The sequence below is a fragment of the Bos indicus genome, chromosome 18, assembly GCF_029378745.1.
Source record: "Bos indicus isolate NIAB-ARS_2022 breed Sahiwal x Tharparkar chromosome 18, NIAB-ARS_B.indTharparkar_mat_pri_1.0, whole genome shotgun sequence".
Taxonomy (NCBI): domain Eukaryota; kingdom Metazoa; phylum Chordata; class Mammalia; order Artiodactyla; family Bovidae; genus Bos; species Bos indicus.
In genome coordinates, this window is record NC_091777.1 from 6,709,203 (window position 1) to 6,734,930 (window position 25,728).

Genomic DNA, 25,728 nt, shown 5'->3' on the forward strand with positions numbered 1-25,728 from the left:
CATTACTGTCCTCATTTTAAAGCTGCAGAAACCAAGCTCTGAGCACGTTAATGGTTTTTCCCCAACTCACCCAGTTTTCCTCACATAGCCAGGATTAGAATCCATGTCAGTCTGACTCTGAAACCTATTTTTTCATCTCTATTTTCCCCAAGGAAAGATCTCTCCCCAAATTATATAAGGATCCTGCAGACTCCCTGTCAGTTTATTCATCTTCCAGTTTGAAAATACATCCTAAATTCAGAATGATGCATATTTTAAGATCATGTTAAAGTTTCCTTATAAGTGTACAATACAGAAGTGGTCTGCCAAGCCAAGAATTTTATTGACGTTTCCAAAGCACTTTTGATTGTATTTTTGATTCCTTATAAACCACCCTAATTGCTTTGTTGATTTCAAACACCCTGAGAACACTTCCTAAATGCTCCCAGCATCCAACAGTGTGGGAAAATAAATGGCTTACAAGAATGATTTGGGATGTACAAATGAAGTCTTTAAAGAGACTGTGTTAGCTAAAGCCTGGCATCATAACAGTCAGGTTATCTAGTGTGTGTGTGTTTGTGTGTGTGTGCGCACGCACTCAGTCACTTAGTTCTATCAGACGCTTTGAGACCCCAGGGGCTGTAGCTCAGATTCAATATGGCTTCCCTGATGGCTCAGATGGTAAAGAATCTGCCTGCGAGCTGGGAGACCAGGGTTCGATCCCTGGGTCGAGAAGATCTGGGCGACTCACACTTTCACTTTCAGGCCCAGTAGCTGTGGTGGTGCAGGTTAGTTGCCCCACAGCATGTGGGATCTTAGTTTCCTGACCGGGATTGAGCCTGTGTCCCCTGTATTGGAAGGCAGATTTTTAACCTCTGGACCACCAGGGAAGTCCCCAGGGTGACTCATCATTTGATGAGTCTGCATGTGAGGAATGAGGCAGGGAGGTGCTAAGATGAGCCTGTCACCCCCCTGATCCAGGAGGAACCTGGGGCAGGCTAGGGGCTAGGGGTTAGGAAGGAAGAGTGTTTAGCCAGGAGACATCACTTCTGACCTGGCGAAGGCACCACCACCCACCAAAAGCATTTGAACAGGATCTGAAAGTTCTTGGTGGCAACTCCACTTTTTCCTCACCTCCCCCCACCCCAAAACACACACACACACACAAATCTTGCCTGTCACTCCCAAATCCTTGCGGATTTGGATAAGCACCTAATTTTATTAGTTTAAAATCCCCTAGGATCCGAAAAGATTTTAAGTGCTTTTAAAAAATGCCTTTTAATACTCCCAGCCACCCTGTAAAGTCATTATCATTCTCCCGTTACTAGTAGGAAAAACCAAGGTTCAGAGAGGTTAAATAGCTCAGCCGGGGTCACACAGCTATTAGGCACTGGTGCCAAGACTTGGATCGAGGTTCACTTTAAATCCTGAGCTTCGTAACTTGTGGATTTCAGTAGCAAATAGCAGTGGGACCGAAGGGTCTGGGCGTTTATTTCCAAAGGCTGATTTCACTTGACTGCAGAATTCTAATCTTTTAACAGCATCCTACTTATTTCTAAAGTGTTGGAGTGAATTTGCCAAAACTTGTAAAGTACATTTGTGAGCTGGTGGGATTTGATTTGAAATTGGGGATAACAGAGCCTCTGGAGCAGGCTTGGTCTCCTTACATATTTGAATTCAGAATGGGACTGGGAAAGCCACAACGCATGAAGGTGGTCATTCAGTTGCTCAGGCACTCAGAGCCGATTCTGGTGGCGTGTTCTGAAAACTCCACAGAAAGGCAGCATTGTAATCCCAGTGCAGAGGGAACTGAGGCGTCACCAAACGGGGCCGAATGTCACTTCTCTGGGTTAGCAATGTTGTTTTCCATTCACTGGAGAACAACGGTCCAAGTTCATTGTCCTCACAAAGAACTCTGTATCTCCTTTGATGCTGAGAGTTTGCAGTTTGGGGTCTTAATAGCAATGCTTCTGAACGATGCTGATTATAAGAAGTTTCAGGGTATCTCCAACAGGGACTGTTCTACCATGTAGACTTCCAAAGTGTTCAGATGCCTCTAAGAGCAAGCAAGGAGAAGCCAGGTGGTCCCATGCTTGCAAAGTTTCTAATGGAATTACAGTGCACTGTTTCTGAAACAAAGAGTTTAAATTTCTCTCCTAGTTTCCTCATTTTTATTAAAAAATTCACAGATGATAGCTTTTTTAATTTCAGCTTTTATGAAATGAATGACAGTGACTGGTTCTGTCCCACCCACTCAAAAAAAATATTACGGTTTTGTTTCAGGGTGCTCACCTCTGTTCAGGATTCTGTCATGAGGGGTCCCTGCCCTGCTGTGTATACTTACGTAGCACACACCCTTCAGTGGCTTAAAATTCAGGTGTTGTGCAATCTGTCTATCTGGAATGCTCTCAGTATGTCAAAAGTGGAGGAAAAATCATTTGAAGTGAGTCAAAAAAAATTTTTTAAATAACAATAGAGCCCATGATTGTGTTTTGAAAGCTCCATACGTTAGGTTTAGACTGCAGACAGCGGCAGTTTATTTTTTAAAGGCTGCTATGTTTATGGCATAGGGGCCTGCTATGTTTATGCTGGAATGGCTTTCATTTGGGAGGTTTTTAAGGACATTTCAAGGCTTTTGTTGAAAATAAATTACTAAATGCAATTGATTTCACACCAGGTACTTCCCAGTATTCTTTTATGGCTTGTTTTCTGTGCCTAGCACCGTGCTTACTATTCACTAAAATCGAAACCATTCATAAGTTAATTCATCAAATGATCAATGGATTAAATGGACATCTGGCTCTTTCAATGTGGCAGGCCCCATTCTAGGCACTGGGGCTCAAAGACAGACCGTCACAGCTGGGCTCGCAAAGTGCTCATGGACCAGAGGGAAGAGAAAGATGCTGGGATTCAAAGTGGTGAAGAACTGGGGGGTCAGGATACCCGGGGGATGTCTGAGCTGTACTGCTCAACCAGCAGTGTTGTCTCTGGTGGGTCACTTCATCTCTGAAGTCTCAGGTTCTCCCTCTTCGGTAAAGAGATAACAGAAATAGCTGACACTGAGTGCTTACTCCACGCTCACCCCTTGGGTGAATGAATCGATGAATGAATCAGGAAAACCCCATACGATTGCCCTGTTTGGTTGCATTCCCATTTTACAGGAAAGGCCTCAAAAGGGAATTTGCCCAAGTTGATGGTCACCAGTTGGTAGACTTAGGATTTCAAACCCAGAGTGTCTGATCCTAACCTGCACCCTTGTCTTTTCCTCTGATAGGACACACGGCAGAGGGGCTAAATGAGACCATTCACACATGGTGCTTAGCACGAGGCCTGACGATTGGCCCTTGAAAGATGGTATTTTCAATGGTTAAATAGTATAATTAGACAGGTAAGTTAAAATTAAATAGTTAAATGGTTAAATAGTAAATTTCAAACTCTGGTGCTGGAGAAGGCACTTGAGAGTCCCTCAGACAGCGAGGCGATCACACCAATCGATCCTAAAGGAAATCAACCCTGAATATTCACTGAAAGGACTGATGCTGAAGCTGAAGCTGCAATACTTTGGCCACCTGATGAGAAGAGCCAACTTGCTGAGAAAGCCTGAGGACAGGAGAAGAAGGGGGCGACAGAGGATGAGATGGTTGGATGGCATCGTCGACTCAATGGACATGAGTTTGAGCAAACTCTGGGAGGTAGTAAAGGACAGAGAAGCCTGGTGTGCTGTAGTACATGGCAAAGAGTCGTACACGACTGAGCAACTGAACAGCAACAACAAGAATAACAGCAGACAGTAAATATGGCACTCTAGTTAGTACTACTAATAAATAAATATGTTCATCTTATAAGGACAGAAGACTCCAGAGTGCAGCAAAGCACGGGTCTCCAAGAGGGTGTGGTCTGTTCTACATGAAAGGCGGGGTCAGTAAAGGCTCCCTAGTGAAAATGTCATTGGGCTGAGTCTTGAGACCCAAGGGATCAATCAGGACTAGAGAAGGAGTCATGTCCTGGTGTTCCAGCCACACTCACAGCAAGCAGAGGACGCTGCCCCTGCATGCACAGAGCTGAGACTTCACTGCCTGTCATCCAGGAAGCAGAGCGAAGTAACTTGAAGCGACCAAGGAGACCCTGGTGAAGTGGCCCAGGTCTCCCACTACAATGCAAATGCTGTCCTGATCTCAGTGGACTCAGATCGAGTCCATATAGCTCCCCTGGCAGACCTAATGCACGTCCGTGTTTTCTGCACAGAGAGGAGCTACTGCTGGCGAGTTGGGCAAGGAAGACCAGTTGCCCTTGAAACAGAAAGAGGGGAAATGGCTGTGTGCCAACCTAAGAGACCCCTCTTACTGCATTCTTGGCCATAAAGGGAACCACTGAGATGTATAGGAGCTCATAAAAAAGGACATCTACATAATCCTATTTTGGATGAGATGTTATAAAGAGAAGACACAACGGCCAGCAGGCTTCTCTTCCTATTTGATTGCACTCCTGAAAAATGTGTGGTGAGTGAGAGTTGGCTGGACTCCATACTGCCCCTCCCACCAGGTCTTCCTTCCCAGTGGGGGATGCTTGCCACTTTGCAAATAACAAGGAATATGGTTTAGCAGGACTGTGGCTGGCCCCTCCTTTCCCACAGTCCATGTTGAGGAAGAAGACTCAGCAGCAGCAGCCAGAGGAAGAGGCTGTGCTCCTCAGAGTCACAGGCCTTTGCATGAAATACTTCTGGAAAAAATACTAGCTTGTAAATGTGGAGAAAAAGAACCTTTAGGCATAGCAGTTTTGAGATCCAGACATCTAGAAGCCTCCCATTTCAGAAACATTGAAAGGTTGCGTTATTCCATGAAAATTCCATGAGAATTAGAGCTAGCAAACACTTGGTTTTATGGGATTTTAAGGAATATGCCTGAATGCCATAATCCCAGGTATGTCTAGAGGAGAGTGGAAGGGGGAACACCCAGAGACCCATAAATCAATTCTTGCACGATGGTGTATGAAATGATAACCTTGTCATCTTTAAAGTCACACTGGAAGGATATATTGAGGTTTTGTTCCTTTCATGGTCTCGGCATCAGTGAATTAATTCAGGGAGTCTTCACTTTTCAGAAAACAAGGCACGGTGATCAGGATCCAGGGCCTCCCTTTGCCTCTCCCCACCATTTGCAGAAACACACATCCAGGCACCCGCATCCTGCTCTTCAGGAAGCAATTGTATTTTAGATCATGGCCTGTGGAACGTCAGATGGCTTTATGTATTATGTTTTTGCACAATCAAGCCAGCACAGTAAAGTGGAAAGAATACTCGTGGACACTGGGGTCAGGCAGGGTGATGTTAGGTCCCACGGTGGAGACTGGGGGATCCTGCTCGAGAAGAATTCCCTCCTTGCAGAACTGCTCCTGAGAGATCACCTAAATAAAGCCCCAGAGGGTGTTCAGTGGTATTTTGTTAGTAAAAATAATTGTGCAGTGTTTATTCAGGACAATTACTTGCCATATTTCACAGGATCCAGATATGGGATCGCTTCTTTTCAAGGAATGTTCTGAGTTTGCTTGTTGGTTTCAGTACCAAGTACCTTCCCCGTTCACCTTCCCTGTTCTCTCTCTCTGGAGTTCCTCTGTCTCTCTCTGTCCCTGAAACACTCCTTTTCTCTAACAGAAAAAGTCCTTGAGCACCATGCAGGATTATTACTTGTATTGTGTTCAAAACAAAACAAATTAAGAAAAACTTTGGAAACAATCTCTGGCCATGCTTTTTTTAAAAAACATTAGGCACCCTTGTGTCCGTGTAGTAGTCACTCAGCCATGTCCAACTCTTTGAGACCCCACAGATTGTAGCCCACCAGGCTCCTCTGTCCATGGGATTCTCTAGGCAAGAATCCTGGAGTGGGTTGCCATTCTCTTCTCCAGGGGATCTTCCCAACCCAGGGATTGAACCCTGGTCTCCTGCATTGCAGGCAGATTGTTTACTGTCTGAGCCACCTGGGAAGTCCTGGCATGCTTTTAAAAAGTTAATCACCCTTGAGCCTCTTTAATTCTTGATTCAGTTTTGAATGCTTGTTATCCTGTTGTCAATGGCTTTCCAAGAAAGAGCATCCCAATTATTTAGATGCCAAGAGAAACAGCCTTAATTCTTTATCACATAAATTCGCTTCCAACTGCGATGTAAAACAGATGGATAGAGAACTGTATTAGCGTTCAAGTTACCAAATGGGCCACCAATCCCCAATCTCAGCCCCCTTGGTATCGCGTGGGTCTGCTCATAACTTGGATCCCACCAGTTCTGGCAGGCTCCACGAGATCTTCCCTTTCTGGCTTTATATGAAGCTTGTACAAAGAAGCCACCTACATGTGAGTGACCTTTCTAGGGGTTGTTTCTAGTTCTATACACTTACATAAAGCCCTTGCTAATTATGCACGCTCTGTGCCTGAGTTTATTTTTTCTAACAACTTTATTTATGTAATTAAGCGAGTGAAGTCATACATTTTATGGATCTAATGAAATGCATTTCATGGTTTCTCCTGCCCTTCATCTTCTGACCTTGCCCTTCTGATCACAGTGCCTTCCGGACCATTTAACCATTTAACAACTTTCCACCTTTTCACATCTGACATCCCCCTCAAAATTAATAAGGACCCTAACATCTGCTTCTGGAATGGGGGGCAGAGTACAGCTGAGAATGAGCGGTGACAGCACCTCAGAGGGCTGGGGGAATCCCTTAGAAGCAGGGGTGTGGTTTTGACACCCAGGCACAAGAACAGGTGGTTCTCATTTAAACTTCGGCTCCTTCAATAAGCTTTTCTTTCCCTTTCATTCTGTTTTTTTTTATTATTATTTTAATGGCATACGAGGCACAGTCTTTTTGATGATGTGGAATGTGGGCTTATAAAAGCTAAGCACTTCTATATATTTCTACTGTCCTTGCCCACAGCTCACGCTGGGGAGTTGTATATTGTATCAGTAATTTTAAAAGCCAGCAAGGGTTCTACCAGTTCATGAAATTTTCCTAATGGTAGCTGGTCAAACATATTACTTAACTAGGCATATAGAATTCAGGCGAAACACAGAAAAAGGAAGTGAAAGGTCAGTCCACTACGAAGGTTTCTTTCCAAAGCCTTGACACAGAAAAAGGGCAGAATTATAAGGGTAGGTTTTTGGCAGTTGCCAGGAAGGAATTAATATAAAACTTGACTGGTTTGGATAAATTTTCAGGAAGAAAAGTGTTAGGAGGTGTGTGAGCTGGGGTCTCAGCAAGCATGTAGGAAGAGCGTATTCTAACCAGACCACACCTGTCATAGGCACAGAAACGGCTGCCGTGAGGAAGGGAGTGAAGGGAAGTCGCTCAGTCATGTCCGACTCTTTGTGACCCCATGGACTGTAGCCTACCAGGCTCCTCTGCCCATGGGATTTTCCAGGCAATAGTACTGGACTCGATTGCTATTTCCTTCTCCAGGGGATCTTCCCAACCCAGGGATCGAACCTGGGTCTCCCGCATCATAGACAGATTCTTTACCGACTGAGCTACAAGGGAATCCCATATTTCTATTTAAAAAAAAAAAAAAAAATAGGCATGGACTGATCTGAGGCCACATTTGGCCACTCTCAGCAGAAGGAGTAACTGGAAATAGCCTAGAGGGTTTTTAAATCCTCTTAAATGAAGGGGAGAAGAATGAATCCGACTTACTTTAAACGCCTACTGAGTGTGGTAGACTTGATATAAATACACACACACAAATGTACAAACGTTTAGGTCACTAATTCCCCACAGGGGCCATATTCTTATCAACATTTCATGAAGGAAACCACGGCTTAGAGAAGTGAAGCATCTCAGCTGCAGTCACACTGAACTTTAGGGAATCGGGGTCCAAACCAGTCCTGACCGGTTCCAGCTATGTTCCTTTCCATTTGACTCAGGATACTCTAATTGGTCTCTATCAGAGGCAGCTTGCAAAGTGGGAAGCGACTACATTCCCTGTGGACATTATGTAGGCAAGTGGACTGAATGCCACCAAGAAAAGTTCAAAACAGGGTTTGTTTGTGGGTGTAGACACGAGCTACTCCCATTTGAAAATTAAAATGATTTTAAATTGAATTGAGGCTTTCTGTTGTTTCCTAGGTTTATTTTTCCCTCTTATGAAAGCTAAGTAAAAGTGATACATATACAGAGTTATGGCACCCCACTCCAGTACTCCTGCCTGGAAAATCCCATGGATGGAGGAGCCTGGTGGGCTGCAGTCCATGGGTCGCTGAGGGTCGGACACGACTTGAGCGACTTCACTTTCACTTTTCACTTTCACGCATTGGAGAAGGAAATGGCAACCCACTCCGGTGTTCTTGCCTGGAGAATCCCAGGGACGGGGGAGCCTGGTGGGCTGCCGTCTATGGGGTCATGCAGAGTCAGACACGACTGAAGTGACTTAGCAGCAGCAGCAGCAGAAAAAAGAAAAGAAAAAGAATTTATTAATTCTTCCCTACCCAGCAACTTTTAGTCTCAAAATCACCTGCTCCTCCTCCAGATATGTTGACAGTGTATTGTTACCTTTGCCAGACATAACTGGAGGTGTTTATATTTATGTGTTAATATATGTGTATACCTTTAACTTACATGTATGGTCCCAATTTATATACATTGTTCTATACCTTTCATATCCCTTTAATTTTATAAATTATTTATTTCAATTTCTGTATGTCTACCTAATTCTTTTCAAAGACCAGTAGTACTCTGTACAATCATATGTTTTTCTGAAAGTAAGTGTTAGTCATTTAGTTGTGTTCGACTTGTTTGCAACCTGATGGACTGTAGCCTTTCAGGCTCCTCTGTCCATGGGATTCTCCAGGCAAGAATACTGGAGTGGGTTGCCATTCTCTCTTCCAGGGGATCTTCCCCAACCAGGGATCAAACCGGGGTCTCCCACATTGTAGACAGACTCTGAACCATCTGAGCCACCAGGGAAGCCCATATATTTATCTAATCCTCTGTTAAAAGGTAACTTATTTCTAACCTTTAGCTATTATAAACCATGCTTCAGTAAATATCTTTTAACCTTCACTATGGTAAAAGCAGAGACATCACTTTTCCAACAAAGGTCCGTCTAGTCAAGGCTATGGTTTTTCCAGTGGTTGTGTATGGATGTGAAGGTTGGACTGTGAAGAAGGCTGAGTGCCCAAGAATTGATGCCTTTGAACTGTGGTGTTGGAGAAGATTCTTGAGAGTCCCTTGGACTGCAAGGAGATCCAACCAGTCCATTCTAAAGGAGATCATTCCTGGGTGTTCTTTGGAAGGACTGATGCTAAAGCGGAAACTCCAATACTTTGGCCACCTGATGCGAAGAGTTGACTCATTGGAAAAGACTCTGATGCTGGGAGGGATTGGGGACAGGAGGAGAAGGGGACGACAGGGGATGAGATGGCTGGATGGCATCACCGACTCGATGGACGTGAGTCTGAGTGAACTCCGGGAGTTGGTGATGGACAGGGAGGCCTGGCGTGCTGCAGTTCATGGGGTCAAAAAGAGTCGGACACGACTGAGTGACTGAAATGAACTGATGGCCTAGTTTGGTGTATGTGTATTTTATATATATATATATATATATATATATATATATATATATATCAGTATATAGACGGAATTCCTAGAAATCCAGTTGCTGTATGAGATGTGCCTTAAAGTTTTGCTATTTCAAAAATTGACCTCCCCAAATATTTCACATGCCCACTGATATAAGTATCTTGTATTTCACACACATACCGATTTGGAAGGTTATCATTTTGAAAAATGTATAACAACCAGTTACAAAAACAAACAAAATCTCACCATCACTATTTGTGTCTTTTTCTACTTTAAACATGATTTACAAATTAATAACAAGATAACATGCCCAACGAGCATTGTGTTTTGGATAAAGCATGAAAGTTGGGAGAAACGTGCTTCTGGTGCAACTCCTGAGGCTTCATTTCCGGATCAGCTGTTCCGTCCCAGTTCATTCTGTGGACGTGGGAGAAAGGGTGGAAAGGTCGAGCTCTCAGAGGGGTGATGCCCCCGCCCCACCCCTTTTTTAACCAGGAGGGTGAGCCAAGCCAGTCGCGCGCAGGCACAGGAGTACCTTCAGGAGCGGGGCGAGGCGGCGGGGCACCAGCGTGACGCCAGTGTGACGCTGGCATGACACCAACAGGGGCACGCATGCAGGCAGGCCGCATACGTACACGTCGATGGCCACCTAAGCGCAGCATGTCGCGTGCGCTACGCCTCCCGCAGCACGTCGGGTGTGTCCTGCGCCTCCCGCGGCACGTCGGGTGTGTCCTGCGCCTCCCGCGGCACGTCGGGTGTGTCCTGCGCCTCCCACGGCATGTCGCGGGTGTCCTGTGCCTTTTGCGGCATGTCGCGTGTGTCCTGCGCCTCCCGCGGCATGTCGCGTGTGTCCTGTGCCTCCCGCAGCATGTCGCGTGTGTCCTGTGCCTCCCGTGGCACGTTGTGCGCTCAGGGCGCAAGCCACGTGACAGACCGGCGGGTGGTGGCCAGCCAGGTTGCAGAGGCAGCGGCTCGTCTGCACGCCCTGCTCGCTAGCAAGGTGGCCCAGCGCCTCATGGGGCTGGCACCTGCTTTGGGCACCTGGTGGGCTGGGTCCCCGGCGCTTGAGCGCCCGGCACCGCGCCCCCTAAGTGTTCGCCTGGCTCGAGTTTCAGAAGTGCCACGTTCTGTGAGCTTAGTGCAAACGTGGATGCCTGGATTATTGGCCCGGCTGACTGCTCCAGGTAACGTGGTTTTCCAGAGGGTGACCCCGGGTGTAAGGAGCCTGACACTGATCACTGTCAGTTTTTAAAATGTAACTTCTTACTATAGATGCAGTTGAGATTGGGTTGATGTTTCTGTTTCAGTTGGCCATTTGCAATTCTTTTCTGAACTTCTGTCTACACTTTTGGTTCAATCTGCTCTTAGGTTGTGTTATTTATGGGTGAGAGTGCCATATCAATTATGACCAGCTTATTGCCATCTGTTGTAATGTTTTTTTTTCTCTTTAGTTATTTGTTTTCAACTTTGTAATTTTTTTTAATGTGGTGATTAAAATATTATATATTTAAATATAGCTTGACTATATGAGTGAGCTTGGGAGAATACCATTTGGGTCTTGTAGTTGCCCAAGTAACTCTGAATGCTAGGGGCTTCCCTGGTGGGCAGTGGTGAAGAATCTACCTACCAGTGCAGGAGACATGGGTTTGGGAAGATCCCCTGGAGGAGGGCATGGAAACCCACTCCAGAATTCTTGCCTGGAGAATCCCATGGACAGAGGAGCCTGGTGGGCTGCAGTCCACAGGGTCGCAGAGTCGGACACAAGTGAAGCAACTTAACACACACTCGTGAAAAGTGTCACTGAGAGAAAAAGTTAACAGAAACATAGGGCCAGCAATGGAATGGTGACCTTCTGCTCCCAGTGAGTGGACAGCCCAGGGACTCTAGGGACAGACTGGACAAAGTTCTTGATCCCTTTCCAGTGTGTGACCCGGGGCAGGTGACTGAATGTGGCCAAGTCCCAGCTTCCCAATTCACAGTAAGAATGATGATATTTCCTGCAGCACAGAATTCAGGAGACATGTGCCAAGAACTTCTTGGCATTTCCAGAATGTATGTAATCATACCTGTAACACATGAGATAGATATGTAAACTTCCCAAACTGTGGGAGTTATTGGATAAATCTATTAAATGAAATCCTTCCCCTTATCTTAAAATAGATGGATAAATAGAGCTTTTAAGTGGGGGAGAACAAAAAAGTAGAGATGATTGTCACATTTTGTTACCATAAACTGCCAACGGTTAATAGGGGTTCTCTAACAACTAATTCCAACTTCATTAACACGAATATCCTCAAGCTTCAGGAAGGAAATTCCTTGAATTTTATGGATCTCTGCAGCAGGCACACTCGAGATCTAAAGCTTCCCTTCTAGTAACAAGGCATTTTTATCTTGCATCCCAAAGCACAAATGCCTATGGCCTATATTTCCTAGATAGACCTAATAAAAACCACCACACTTCCTTTTAGAAGATGAGGACATCAAATTCATCAGGAGCTAAGGGGCTGGATAGTCTCAGCCAGAGGTATCAAAAGAAAATCCAGCAAAGTTGGGGCCTTAAATCAGTACACCGTTTATTTGAATCCAGTTTTATCATAGCTGATAACGTGGGATGGATTTGGCAGTTGAGCCTTTACAGCTATAACTAGCTTACCAACGCTCTGGTGGTGGTTGTGGTTTAGCCGCTAAGTCCTTCAGACTCTTGTGGTGCCACGGACCGCAGCACGCCAAGCTCCTCTGTCCGTGCGAGTTCCACACAAGAGTACTGGAGTGGGTTGCCATCTCCTTCTCCAGGTTCGGATGCTCTGGAATATCAGAAAGGTGAGGTGGCGGTTCAGGTTGTTGACTTTCTCTCCCTCAGCATGACACGTTTGACCCCTGACGTTATCCTGAGGCAACCTGGTGGAATTTTCAGAAGGTATTTGTTTGTCTGTTCGCTGCTTGTTTTAAACATTTTTGCCTTTGGCTCAGACTTGACGTAAGGGAAAGAAGAATGTGAAGGTGTTGGGCCAGAAATGGTCTTATTTACCTCCTCCCCTCCCCTCCCCTCCCCTCCTCTTCCCCCCCTCCCCTCCCCTCCCCTCCTCTTCCCCCCTCCCCTCCCCTCCCCTCCTCTTCCCCCCTCCCCTCCCCTCCCCTCCTCTTCCCCCCTCCCCTCCCCTCCTCCTCCCCCCTCCCCTCCCCTCCTCTTCCCCCCTCCCCTCCCCTCCTCCTCCCCCCTCCCCTCCCCTCCTCCTCCCTCCCCTCCCCCCCTCCTCCTTCTTACTCCCCCCTCCTTCCTCCCCACTCCCCTCCTCCTCCTTCCTTCCCCCTCCTCCTCCCCCCTCCTCTCCCCTTCTCTCCCCACTCCTTCTCCCCCCTCTCCTCCTCCTCGCCCATCCTTAATGACTTCCAGGTGTGCCTGTGGGTTACACTCCCAGCCCCCACCCTGGGGGTGCTGGGTCAGTGCCTCCACAAACACAGAACCAATGTTGCGGGGTGGGGGACATGACATAGTACAAGATTGAGTGGTAGGGGGGTGGGGGCGGAGAGAGTAACACTTTGAAGTTTTGAGGATGAAATCGGTAAAAAATAAATTCTGGATGAACACAGACCCAATTACATTCCAAGAAAGGAAAACGTTTTCCGCAGACGGTTGCCCGGGACCGCGTGGGTTCTCGTTAATACCTTTCAACCTTGTGATCGAAAGCCGATGGCCTGTGATCCGTGGCAGAGACCACGGCCAGAAATAATTCTCTGAGAACACCGCATGCGCCTTCAAATGGCCCTTGATTGTTTGTCTTGGATGCCCCACTTTCCAGAGGCCAGAAGTTGTTTCAGGGAGTCATTTAAGTTTGGGGAGGTTTTATGTCCAAAGAACAAGGTGCCGGCCTCATAGGAAAATGTATCATTTGCCTCCAGCCTTTCGTTGGAGGGGATGGCACTGGTCCAATTCTCAGCCAGGGTGCCTTTTAGGGGCTCAGCCAGGGACCCTTCTGTGTCTTTTCCAAGGCCTTGCTTCTCCCTGGATGTCATTCCCGTTTTGTCTGAGCTTCCCCAACATAGTTTAAGTTTCGCCTCCTCTTTGAAGGCTCTCCTGAGCTTTCCTCACCTCTTTCCCTATTGGAAGCATTGCCCCTTACTCCTTTGAGCGTGACTCCACAGCAGACAGCACTTCCCTTGTGGCTCAGCTGGTAAAGAATGCCTGCAATGCGGGAGACCTGGGTTCCAACCTGGGTCAGGAAGATCCCTGGAAAAGGGAAAGGCTACCCACCCCAGTACTCTGGCCTGGAGAATTCCATGGACTGTATAGTCCATTTCACCTTCACTTCCACAGTAGACAGGTTAGAACAGAGAGCCCCACCCCAGACCAGGGACCAAGACTGTTAGGTCTCTGACCTGTTAGGAACCAGGGCGCACAGCAAGAGGCGAGAAGTGGGCAAGCCAGTGCAACTTCATCTGTATTTGCAACCACTTCTGTGGCTCAAACAGTAAAGAATCTGCCTTCGATGAAGGAGACGCAAGTTCAGTCCTGGGTCAGAAAGATCCCCTGGAGAAGTGACTGGCCACCTACTCCAGTGTTCTTGCCTGGAGAATTCCATGGACAGAGGAGCCTGGTGGGCTACAGTCTACCGTCCGTGTAAAGAGGGTCACAAAGAGCCAGACGTGACTGAGGGACTGACTTTCGCCATCACTCGAGTTACCACCTGCGCTTTGCCTGCTCGTGTCTGATCAGCAGTGGCGTTAGGTTCTCTTAGCCTGAACTTACTGCAAACTGGGCGTGCGAGGGGTCTAGGTTGTGAGCTGCTTATGAGAATCTAATGCCTGGGGATCTGATTCAGCGTTATGGTGAGTTTTGTAGGATTATTTCATTGTATATTACAGTCTAATAATAATAGAAATAAAGTTCACAGTAAATATGATGCACTTGAATCACCCAGAAAGCATCCTCCCAGTCTGTGGAAGAATTGTCTTCCATGAGACCGGTCCCTGGTGCCAAAGAAGGTTAGGGACCGCTAGGTTAGAGAACTCAGTCCTGGACATAGATGTGTCGAAGAATCCTGGTTCTGCCTCGATTCATGGACTCAGGGCCAGTGGGTTCAGCTGACACCATTCTACAAAGTGCATAGGACCAAACACCACGAGGGTCCCCCGGATGGAGGGCGACCGTTACAGAGTTCTAGCGCAGCAGCTTGCCTGCCTGTATCTGCTTAGATGTGGCTATCCCGCAGCTGATTTGGCAGGAGCCTCTGCAGGGCGAGACCCACATCTCTTGGTGCTTCATTCATAGCAGAGACCCAGACACACAGTAGGCATTCAGCAGATGGAGTGGAGTGAATGGGTTGTCATAGATGCCCTAAAGGTATTCAGTGCACCCTGCACCTGCAAGCTCAGTGTCCGACTCTGCAACACCATGGACTGTAGCCCACCAGGCTCCTCTGCCCATGGGGTTATCCAGGCAAGAATCCTGGCCGAGAGCAAAGCAGGCTGCCTGGCACAGACAATTCAACCCGGGTAAGCCTTACAGGTAACACATACCCGGGCAGAGTCTTCCCCTTTCTCTGCACTGAACTCCCTTTAATATAGATGGCCTTTCTCTCCTGAAATATTACCAAAACCACCCTGAATGAAGATAGATGTCGTCCCTTAAGTGTTCACACACAGCTTGGTCTGATCCCCGGATTCCCTATGCCCTGTTCCCAGCGTCTCAGGAAAGTCATAATAGTAACTCATAATAATAGTTCAAAATAATAATAATCATACCTGGGATTTATCTATCAGCACACCTCCTGAGAGGACAAATAAACCATTTTACACAATGCCAGGAGAAGGACAGGTCTCCTCTGTGTTGCGGCCGATCAGATTACGGCAGGAGAGAGTCAGTGTCAGACTTCATCAACCAGAGCGAAGCGATGGGGCACCGCTGGCATATGGGCATCCGGTTTAATGCTGTTCTCTGGGTTTTGCTTAAACTGCCAAGTGAATTACTGTAACACACTTTGCCTGCAATTAATTTGACATCTAGCGCCAGAGAGCCTCTTTACATTTCTCAAGGCAAGCCAGGTTGAAACTTCTGCAAAAAAGATTTGTCCATCATTTTTACCGATGTCCAAATGCAGTTTCTTTAGCTCTCTTGGAATCTGGTTGCGGGAACTGTGGATATAATATGTTCTCTCTCTCTCTCAGTTTTTAAAGGATCACGGGAAAAACGCATTGTGATGGTTTTGTTGACATGTTTTTAAATTCCCCAAGTCATAAAATAGGTTTACGGCGTTCACTTATGAAGCTGGCTTTCACCGGAATGATTTGCGCTTATCCCAGAAGGAGGCAAAGTAAAAGACGTAGGAAGGGCCCTTGAAGAATGTCCCTGGGCGTTTATTGGCCCGAATGACTTCAGAGACAGCATCCAGAACTGATGTGAGTTCTGTCACATGTGGGGGCATTTACCTAAGACCCTGTCTGTCAACTCTTTGAAAGAAGCAAGGCCGTAATTCTCCAAATAGGGACTTTTCCATTTTTGACCATTTTAGCATCACCATCGATTTCGGCTCTGGCAGCTGACCACAGTGCCAGCTGGGTTTTGCTGTGTTGTCAACACCAAGGGGCCTGATAAAGCGTTTTTGGATTTTTTTCATGTTCTCAGAGCCCCATGGCCTCAACTGCACTGGAAGCATTAAGCTCCTTGCCTGGTTGGGTTTTTGTTTTGTGCCGTCCGTTCGATAGAGAACTTAACCTGCAGACAGGGTGAACTGACGTGTGCCACTCCTGTCCAGTAACAGGTAACGCAGCTGCCAGCCCAAAAATGCACTTTCAGGCCCTTCCCCACAATGCAGGGTCCAGGCAGTCTAAGGAGTGGGTGGGTGGACCTGCTGTGTCCTTTGGGAAGGGACAGGTCTGGTGTGGCTGCTCACTGCCCCTCCCTTCCTGGGTACAGAGGGAATCAGAGGAAACTCTCTCCCCAGGCTCTTGCCGCCGCTTGCTGTTTGATGAGAGTGCGTTTTTAAGCTGCGTTCCTTCATACCCTGCAGCCCTGGCACCCGAGCGACCCCCTCCTCCTGGAGTTCAGCAGATTCTGTCTCTCTGGGCAATCAGCAGAAAACAGTGCAGACGCGTGTAGATTTCGCCGGCACTCACAAATCTGCCCTTCCCGTTCTAGCGAAGGATGCGGCAGGTAGCCAGCAGGTCACACGGAAATTAAGAGAAGCAGCACCCTGGGTACTTCAGATCTAGGCCTAGGGGCCGGGCAGCCTCAGAGAACATCTCACTCGCACGAAACGGGACATTATCTCCTATCTGTTAAACCTGAGCTTTCAAGATGAGCCATGCAGAGATGACAACATCCGCTGTCTCGTTACGCTGGCATTGAGACTTCTGACTCGGAGCTGCTGCTGCTAAGTCACTTCAGTCATGTCTGACTCTTCGTGACCCCATAGATGGCAGCCCACCAGGCTCCCCCATCCCTGGGATTCTCCAGGCAAGAACACTGGAGTGGGTTGCCATTTCCTTCTCCAATGCATGAAAGTGAAAAGTGAAAGTGAAATCGCTCAGTCGTGTCCAACCCTCAGCGACCCCATGGACTGCAGCCTTCCAGGCTCCTCCATCCATGAGTTTTTCCTCCATGAGTCTGGAAACGAGGAAGCTCCTCTGTAGCCCAGATCCTTGCTGTCGCTCCAGTGGTTTCTGTCCGTCAGCGTTAGGCAACTCTTCTGCTTTTCTCAGCTCTTTCATCCTAAAAAGGAAGGATGTCAGTGCCTGGGAGAGCCAAGACTTCCAGATCTCTGACTTTCAATCGTAGGAAATCAAAATTTAAAACATCAGTGCTTACTTGTATGTGGTTTTGTTTCAAAGGACCCGTCAACGTGAACTTTTTGTGGTGATAACAGTAGTTATCGATAACATCATAGTGGATCTTTTGAGCTACAGGAGATCAAGTTCTCCTTTTAAAAAAAAAAAAAGTAAAAGGACTCTGAGAAAGTTTGGGATTGAAAAAAACACATAGCAAGATTTCTGGTGCATATTTGATCAGAAGGAAGCATTGGTTAGATTAACTCTTTGACAATTCTTGGCTGTGCTGATAAGCCTGCCTAGCCAGAAGGGGTGACCCCAGTTTGGTGTCCCAACTGCTAAAGGAAGGACAGGACTTGGCCTAGTTGGCCCACAGATAACCCCTCTTCTCCTTCCCGTGATTTTTCCTCATCTCCATCTCCCTCCCTTCTTCTCCCACCTCCACCGTGTATTCATTCATTCCCCAAATATCAGGTGAGTGTTGCTGCATCGGGCCACGGTTTGGAGCAGGTAAAGGAAGTATGGAGGGGACAGGCAGGCGTGTCCCCCAGACTCATGGCGCTCCTTTTCAAACGCGGGTAAAGGTGACAGGCGGGGGGTCACACACGCATCAGGTGGTTTCTCGTGGTGATGGGGGCCTCAGAGCATGTGAAACAAGCCAGTGAGGTGGACAGCTGGGGTAGCCATGCGTCTGGTGCGCCAGCAAGAGCAGACCCAGCCCATCCCGTGTTCAGTGACGTCATGTTCGTGTCTTGAGTGCAGTCTTGGTGGGGATACTTACATCATGGAAACTGGCAAGTGCTACAAACCAGGGCCCTCTCTTCCCCTAGAGCTGATCGTTAGACAGTTCCTAGAAAAATCCAGGAGGGGATCTGGGAGGAGGTGACGTCAATCTCACTTTTTCTTGCAAATAACTTTCATTTTAAGTTTCAGCATCAAAATCCAAGGCCCATTTCTTTTTTTCCCATCCTCTTTGAATCAGTTTCTCTTAAAACATTTTTGAAGGGTAATAGAAGTACAAGACTTACCTTGATCAGTTAGTTTTAATAATTTAGGGATGACAGAGAGAAAAGAGAGGAAGCCTGTAGATTGTGTGTGTGTGTGTTTATATTTATTTATTTTTAATTGATTGATGGCTGCTTTACATTTTCAAGGCACCTTTTTGCACACGGCCTGGTGGGCTCCATCCCGGGTGGCTTTGGGGTTCAGGACCTCTTGTCAGCGTCAGTCCCATTTTCTTTATCTGCTTCATCCTCTTGGATGAAGCCTTTCTCTACACTTTTTTTTTCTGGGAACCTCCCAAATCTATCATATATATTACAAAATTGGTTACCACCTAACACATTAAATGTATTTAAATTATTTGTTCTATTAAAATGTCAGTGTATCGCTTGAGTTTTAATTGTGCCTGAGGATCAATCATTGTAACCGCTGCAGGGAAGACTTTATGACTTACCTGAGCAGTGGTGTATTCGGTGGCTTGGCTAAGTGGGTACTCGGACTTTATTAGGTTTCATTAGCTACTGAGAGTCATTTGAGTGGCTTCTGTTGGAGTTCTCTTCTTGATACCATTGATGATTTACTCAGAGCTGTTAGAAAGTCAGTTTCAATGATGATCAAAAATAATGATGATAATAGTGATAATAAACAGAATATAAGCTAAAATGTATCACAGGCCTGCCATGCAGTCTGTGCCTAGGTATGTGTGTGTGGTACTTCCTTTGAGCTTTGTAGGAGCCCTGTGATACAGGGGCCTGGTTGCTTTAATCGTCCCCAAGAGAACATGGGGCACGGAGGGGTTAATTAACTGGCACAAGAGCACACAGCTCGTGCGGTCCTGAGCAGGGACTCAGGGCCCGTCTGCGGACATGAAGCCCGTGCTTTGAGCCACCAGACTCTGCTGGTGTTCATCAAAAGAGGGTGTCCTTTTCACTCAGGGTTTGCATCCCAGCTCGGCCATTTATCAGCCGGCTGGTTTTGGAGAATTGCTGTAGCCTGTCTAAGGGTTCACCTTCCTCACCTGCTATCTGGGGGACAGGCATAGCACCTACCTGCAAAGGCTCTTTGGGGGACCCAGGAGATACGCACAGACCATCACTTTTCCGGTCTGAGCTGCTGCTCGTCTCCGTGTCGGGAACTCTGAGCGTCAGAGGAGACCACGCACCTGAGAGCGCCTGGCGTCGTGCTTGCCACTCAGGACGCAGATGCTCGCGCCTTCAACCACAGTTCATTTCAGCTTCTCGCTTGTAACACGATTTCAGCACCAGCTACTGAGTTTTCAGTGTGTGGTTTTTTTTTTTTTTTTTTTTGGTCTTGATGGAAAGAGGATGTTTTTTAGGGAAAATAAATACCTTTGACTTTTATGTTATCAAGTCCATTCATAATATTTTCTCTAGAAAAAAAAGTATTCTTGATTTCTATACTAAATAAAATCTTTTAAAACATTCTTTAGAGGCATTTGCCTTTAAATGAGTGCTTTTTTAGATTTTGCCGAAAGTTGCCACTCCCTGTGAGTTGAAGCTTGTTGACAGGGTATTAATGCATTATTTACTAGAACTGATTAAATTTTCATGTCATTTCTTTATTTACGTATTGTTTTTATTCTCTATCAGTGTAATTTATTATAGCAGCAAGTTGAAGAACAATTTTATGGTTCTGTCAATGATGCCAAAAAGGCATTTGTTTAAATTCAACAGCCACTGTAAAACCAACCAACCAACTGACTAATCAACCAAAACAACAATAATTACCACTAAGTAAACTAGAGAGAGAGGGAATCTCTTGTAATAGAGTCAAGGATATTGTTAAAAATCTACTCCAGATATTTTAAACCATGAAAGCACAAAATCATGCCTTCCATTTAAATCAGAATCTAGACAAGGATGTTCAGTATAGCCATCAGTACTCATATTGTCTTCGAAGTTTCAGTAAACATAATGAGACCAAAAAAAGATAGGAAAAGTGTTCTTTATTTTAAAGGTCCATTACTAAAATCCTAGAGAAGTTAAAATGCTATAGTAAAAATAACTAGCAGTAAGATAATTTGAAAGGTTGGCAAACCAACTGATTTTCCCTATACTAGTAGTAGTTAAAGGTGGAAATAGACTTCTTTCAAAATATTAACCAAACTATAAAGTATTTAAAAATGCATTCAATTAGAGTAACCGAATATCTGTGTGAAGAATTACACAGTTTGTTGAAGGACATTTAGTAAAATCACCCGCTTTCTGCAGCGTCATCATATGGCGGTGGTTTGGTCGCTCAGTTGTTCCCAGCTCTGCGACCCCAGGGACTGTAGCCCACAGACTCCTCTGGACCTGGGGTTTCCCAGGCAAGAATACCACAGTGGGTTGCCATTTCCTTCTCCAGGGAATCTTCCCAATCCAGGAAACAAACCTGGGTCTCCTGCATTGCAGGCCGATTCTTTACCAACTGAGCTACAAGGAAAGCCCGTGTTACCGTATAATTTTACTATAAAATGTCTGCTGCCTCCAGTCAGTGGCCACAAGCTAAACTTTGAAGTAAATGCATCTTCCAATGTACACATCTTTTACCAAATAAACATGGATAGAACTTGGGAATTCTTTAACCGAAGTAATGTGCTCCATTTTATCTCATATATTCAGGTAACCTGCATTTCTAAGGAAGTAGAAAGAAGGTTGACTTAGAATTTAGTTGAATACATTCTTGGATCATGTTACCTTAAACATAATACACAAGAACAAAAAAAAAAAAGGGAAGCTACTGACTGATATTTCTTATCACTGAGTCATTTTTGCCTGGGGTATTGGCCTGATCCTGAAGATGCTGTCTTAGCCAGAGACCGCCCATGAAGCCCCGTCTTTAAACCTACGACGTTCTCCCTTCTCAGAGTCTTCTGACACTGGCACTGTTTGTTCTGTGATGGGAATGTTCTATCCTGTACTTTTGTGTAAGAACTGGCTCTTCCTGCAGTGTGCTAGTGTATCTGAGCACAGGTGCGTCGCTGATCTGTGTTGGCACTGTGGACAGGTCTTGAGATTCAGGTCATAACAAGTCTTGAAGACTCATAGTTAGCTCATAGTTTAAGCAAGCCATTTAACCCCTTGGAAGCTATCCCCTTCTCTCCTTGGGATTAAACAGAGATAATGGGCATTTCAAAGTTGGCCTCAAGATTAAATGAGAAAGTAGCCATTCAGAAAGGCGCATTCATTCAGTGACTGGGTGTTAGGCAGCTTGGTTCAAATGGTGGGAAGTCTCGAGAATCAGATGGTCAAAAAGATGGGTGTGGGCCCTGCCCTCATAGAACTCACATTTACGGGAGTGAAGAGAATTAAACAAAGCCCTTAGTGCTTAGATCGGAGCCCCTGCCAGAAGCAGCGAGCACTGTGACCTCTTTAGGACTATTTTCACTTGGCATCATTTCCCAGAGATTTGTCCAAATTCTTGCAGGTGTCAGTAGTCTGTTCACTTTTATTGCTGAGAAGTATTCTGTGGTGTATTCTACCTGAACCATAGTTCATTTAATCATTCCCCCATTGAAGGAAGTCTGGGTTGGGTCTAGACTCAGCTGTTAAGAGTAAAGCTGTTACCAACATTCTTGAACAGGTTTCTGTGTGAACACAAGTTTTCATTTCTCTAGGATAAATGCCCATGACTGCAGTCAACGGGTTGTGTAGTAACTACACGTTCGGTTTTATAAGAAACTGTCGAGTTTTTCCATATAATTTTACATTCTGACCAGTAAAGTATGAGGAATTCAGCTTCTCTGTATCCTCACCAGCAGTTGGTGGTGGTGCTATTTTGTATTTTAGCCATCCTGGTAAGTGCGCAGAGATACCTCATTGTGGCTTTTAATTTGCATTTTCCTGATGGTTAATGATGTTAAACATGTTTCTGTGTGTGTGTTTGCCATCTGTGTCTCTTCGTCAGTGGAGTATCTATTCACGACTTTCCCCATTTTCTAATTGAATTGTTTATTTTATTACTGTTGAGTTTTTTAGAGTTCTTTCTATATTTTAGGCGCTAGGCTTTTGTTGGATATGGGGTTTACAAATATGTTCTTCCGTTCTGTACCTTGTCCTTTCATCCTTTTCACATGGGTTTTTGCAAAAGAAAAGTTTTTTATTTTGATGAGGTTCGCTTTAGTATTTTTTTCCTTATATGGATCAAGTTTCTATTGTCAAATCTCCTTCTAGTCCTAGATCCTAAAGAATTTCTCCTTCCTTTCCCCGTGAAGTTTTACTCTTGTACATTTTACATGTATGTCCATGATAAATCTTTTGTTAATTTTGGTATAAGGTGTGAAGCTGTTTTAGTTCATTTTTTTTTTTGCCTACAGATAGTTGATTATTTTAACACTATTTGTTGAAAAACTTTCCTATTCTTCCACTATTGAATTGCTTTTGCAATTTTATCTAAAATCAGTTCAGTTCAGTCACTTAGTCATGTCCGACTCTTTGCGACCCCATGAATCGCAGCACGCCAGGCCTCCCTGTCCATCACCAACTCCCAGAGTTCACCCAGACACATCCATCAAGTTGGTGATGCCATCCAGCCATCTCATCCTCTGTCGTCCCCTTCTCCTCCTGCCCCCAATCCCTCCCAGCATCAGGGTCTTTTCCAATGAGTCAACTCTTTGCACGAGGTGGCCAAAGTACTGGAGTTTCAGCTCTAGCATCATTCCTTCCAAAGAAATCCCAGGGCTGATCTCCTTCAGAATGGACTGGTTGGATCTCTTTGCAGTCCAAGGGACTCTCAAGAGTCTTTTCCAACACCACAGTTCAAAAGCATCAATTCTTCGGCGCTCAGCCTTCTTCACAGTCCAACTCTCACATCCATACATGACCACGGGAAAAACTATAGCCTTGACTAGACGGACCTTTGTTGGCAAAGTAATGTCTCTGCTTTTGAATATGCTGTCTAAGTTGGTCATAACTTTTCTTCCAAGGAGTAAGCGTCTTTTAATTTCATGGCTGCAGTCACCATCTGCAGTGATTTTGGAGCCCCCCAAAATAAAGTCTGACACTGTTTCCACTGTTTCCCCATCTATTTCCCATGAAGTGATGGGACCGGATGCCATGATCTTCGTTTTCTGAATGTTGAGCTTTAAGCCAACTTTTTCACTCTCCACTTTCACTTTCATCAAGAGGTTTTTTAGTTCTTCTTCACTTTCTGCCATCAGGGTGGTGTCATCTGCATATCTGAGGTTATTGATATTTCTCCCGGCAATCTTGATTCCAGCTTGTGCTTCTTCCAGCCCAGCGTTTCTCATGATGTACTCTGCATATAAGTTAAATAAGCAGGGTGACAATATACAGCCTTGACGTATATCTAAAATCAGTTGAGCATATTTGTGCTTGTCAGTTTTGGGTTCCCTGTTCTGTTTCTTTTATCTATATGTCTGTCATTTTTCCAGTTATACACTGTCTTGATCATTGTAGCTAAGTTAATCTTGATGTTAAATAAAGGGATTTTCCCCATTGTATTCATTTTTATAAAGATTGTTTGAGCTACTCTAATGTCTGTATTTTCATATAAATTTTAGAATATACTTGTGTGTGTCTACCAAAAATCTTGCTTCGGTTTTGATAGAAATCTCACTAAACCTATAGTTTGGGGAGAATGGACATCTTTATTATGCTGTGGACTTGGTATGTCACTCCATTTAGTAAACATATGCCTAATGAGTGTATACAGAAGTATTGTGTTTTCTTTGGGGTGATTGTCAGTAAAACTCTGTTTTTAATTTCAGTTTCCACGTGTTCATCGTTAATATATAGAAATGTGATTTTATGTGTTGGTCTAGCTCTTATGTCTGACTCTCTTGTGACCGCATGGACTGTAGCCTGCCTGGCTGCTCTGTCCATGGGATTTCTCAGGCAAGAATACTGGAGTAGGATGCCATTTCCTCCTCCAGGGGCTTTTCCTGATCCCAGGATTGAACCCTCAAACCTGCATCTTGTGACCTGGCTGAACTCATTTATTAGTTCTAGAAGTGTTGTTTTATTTTGTTCTGAGATTCCTTAGGGTTTTCTATGTAACCAGTCTTTTAAAGTGCAAACAGTTTTATTTCTTCCTTTCCAGCATGCGTACCTTTTATTTCTTTTTCTTGCCATATTGCCGTGGCTAAAATTTCCTGTGCTAATTTGAATAAGAGTGAGAGGAAAGACATCCTTGCCTTTGTCCTGGTCTTAGGGGGAAAAATCATTTACTATTTCACCATTAAATGTGATGTCACCTATAGGTTTTTGGGTTTTTTTTTTAATGTACTCTGTTGGGGTGATTATCCCCTATTCCTAATTTGCTAAGAGCTTTTTTTTTAAATCATGAATAGGTGCTGGATTTTGTTATGTGCTTTTTATGTCTCAGTTGATATAAGTTTTTGTTTCAGCTTGTTTACGTGGTAGACTTCATTGATTTCTGAATATTGTACCTGCTTTGCATAACTGGGATAAATTCCATTCATCTCCTATAAGTCTTTCTGTGCATCATTGGATTCAGTTTACCATCGGTTAGTTAATAGTCCACTGATTTTTGATCAGCAAACATCCATTTCAGTTCAGCATTTCTCATGAAGGGGATACTTCGTAAACATTTGTTGGTTAGGTTCCCTTTTTTCTGTTCGGAGTGGATGCGAGTCACATAGCTCCCTATTTATGGGTTGGTCTTTACTGGGTCCCCATCAGCTACTCTGGAGCTCAGCCTGAAGACTCAGCAAGCATTTCGTTTTAAGTCTCACAGATCATCTGCCTGCCCATATTATAGTGTGTCCTTCCCCCTCCACTGGCATCCAGCCCCAGACTGCACTTAGGCCCACAGCCAGTGGGTTAGGGCAGAAGGCCAGTGACCAGCCCTGGCCTCACAGTGCTCAGTTCCCCTGGCACAGATGCCCCCTCTGCACTCAGCCTGCCATCTTGCAGAGTGAGTGTCGAGTGTAGCATTCATACAAGAGGTTTGTACCCATCCATCCATTTATCTACCCATCCACGCCACTGGAAAAGGGGTCTTCACATACCATCAGCCAGTAACGTCACATGTATGGGCAAAAAGGGTCCCCTTATCTTTGCTGTGGCAACCCAGAAGGAACATAGTTCCCTGGCCAAGGATTTAAGCTGCTGAGAACGCTGATAGGTGTGATTCCCCGGTGACAATCCAGTTGCACCAAGACTAGTTCTGCTCAGGCTCCCTCTAGCTGAAGATGGAACGTGAAGATGTCTCTTGTTACTGGTGGAAGAGGTCCTTTCTCCAGACCAGAGACTTACGGGAACATAACTCTGTTTGCCACCCAGCAGCCCCGAACTTTGTCCTCCAGTGCCTTCATGTTCTGAGGTGAGGAGATTCACGCTAAATGTGGCCTGTTGGTTTCTCTGTGACTCATGCATCAGGAACTTGGAGATAAAAGCCTGTTCATAAGTAGCAGTTACCAAGTGTGGAATAGCACAGA

General features: G+C 45.4%; 1 protein-coding gene across 2 annotated transcripts in view; it reads left to right on the plus strand.

The window, feature by feature from the left end:
• Positions 1-25,728, plus strand: part of WWOX (WW domain containing oxidoreductase) — a 909,485-nt gene that overhangs the window by 825,579 nt on the left and 58,178 nt on the right. The window lies entirely within an intron of this gene.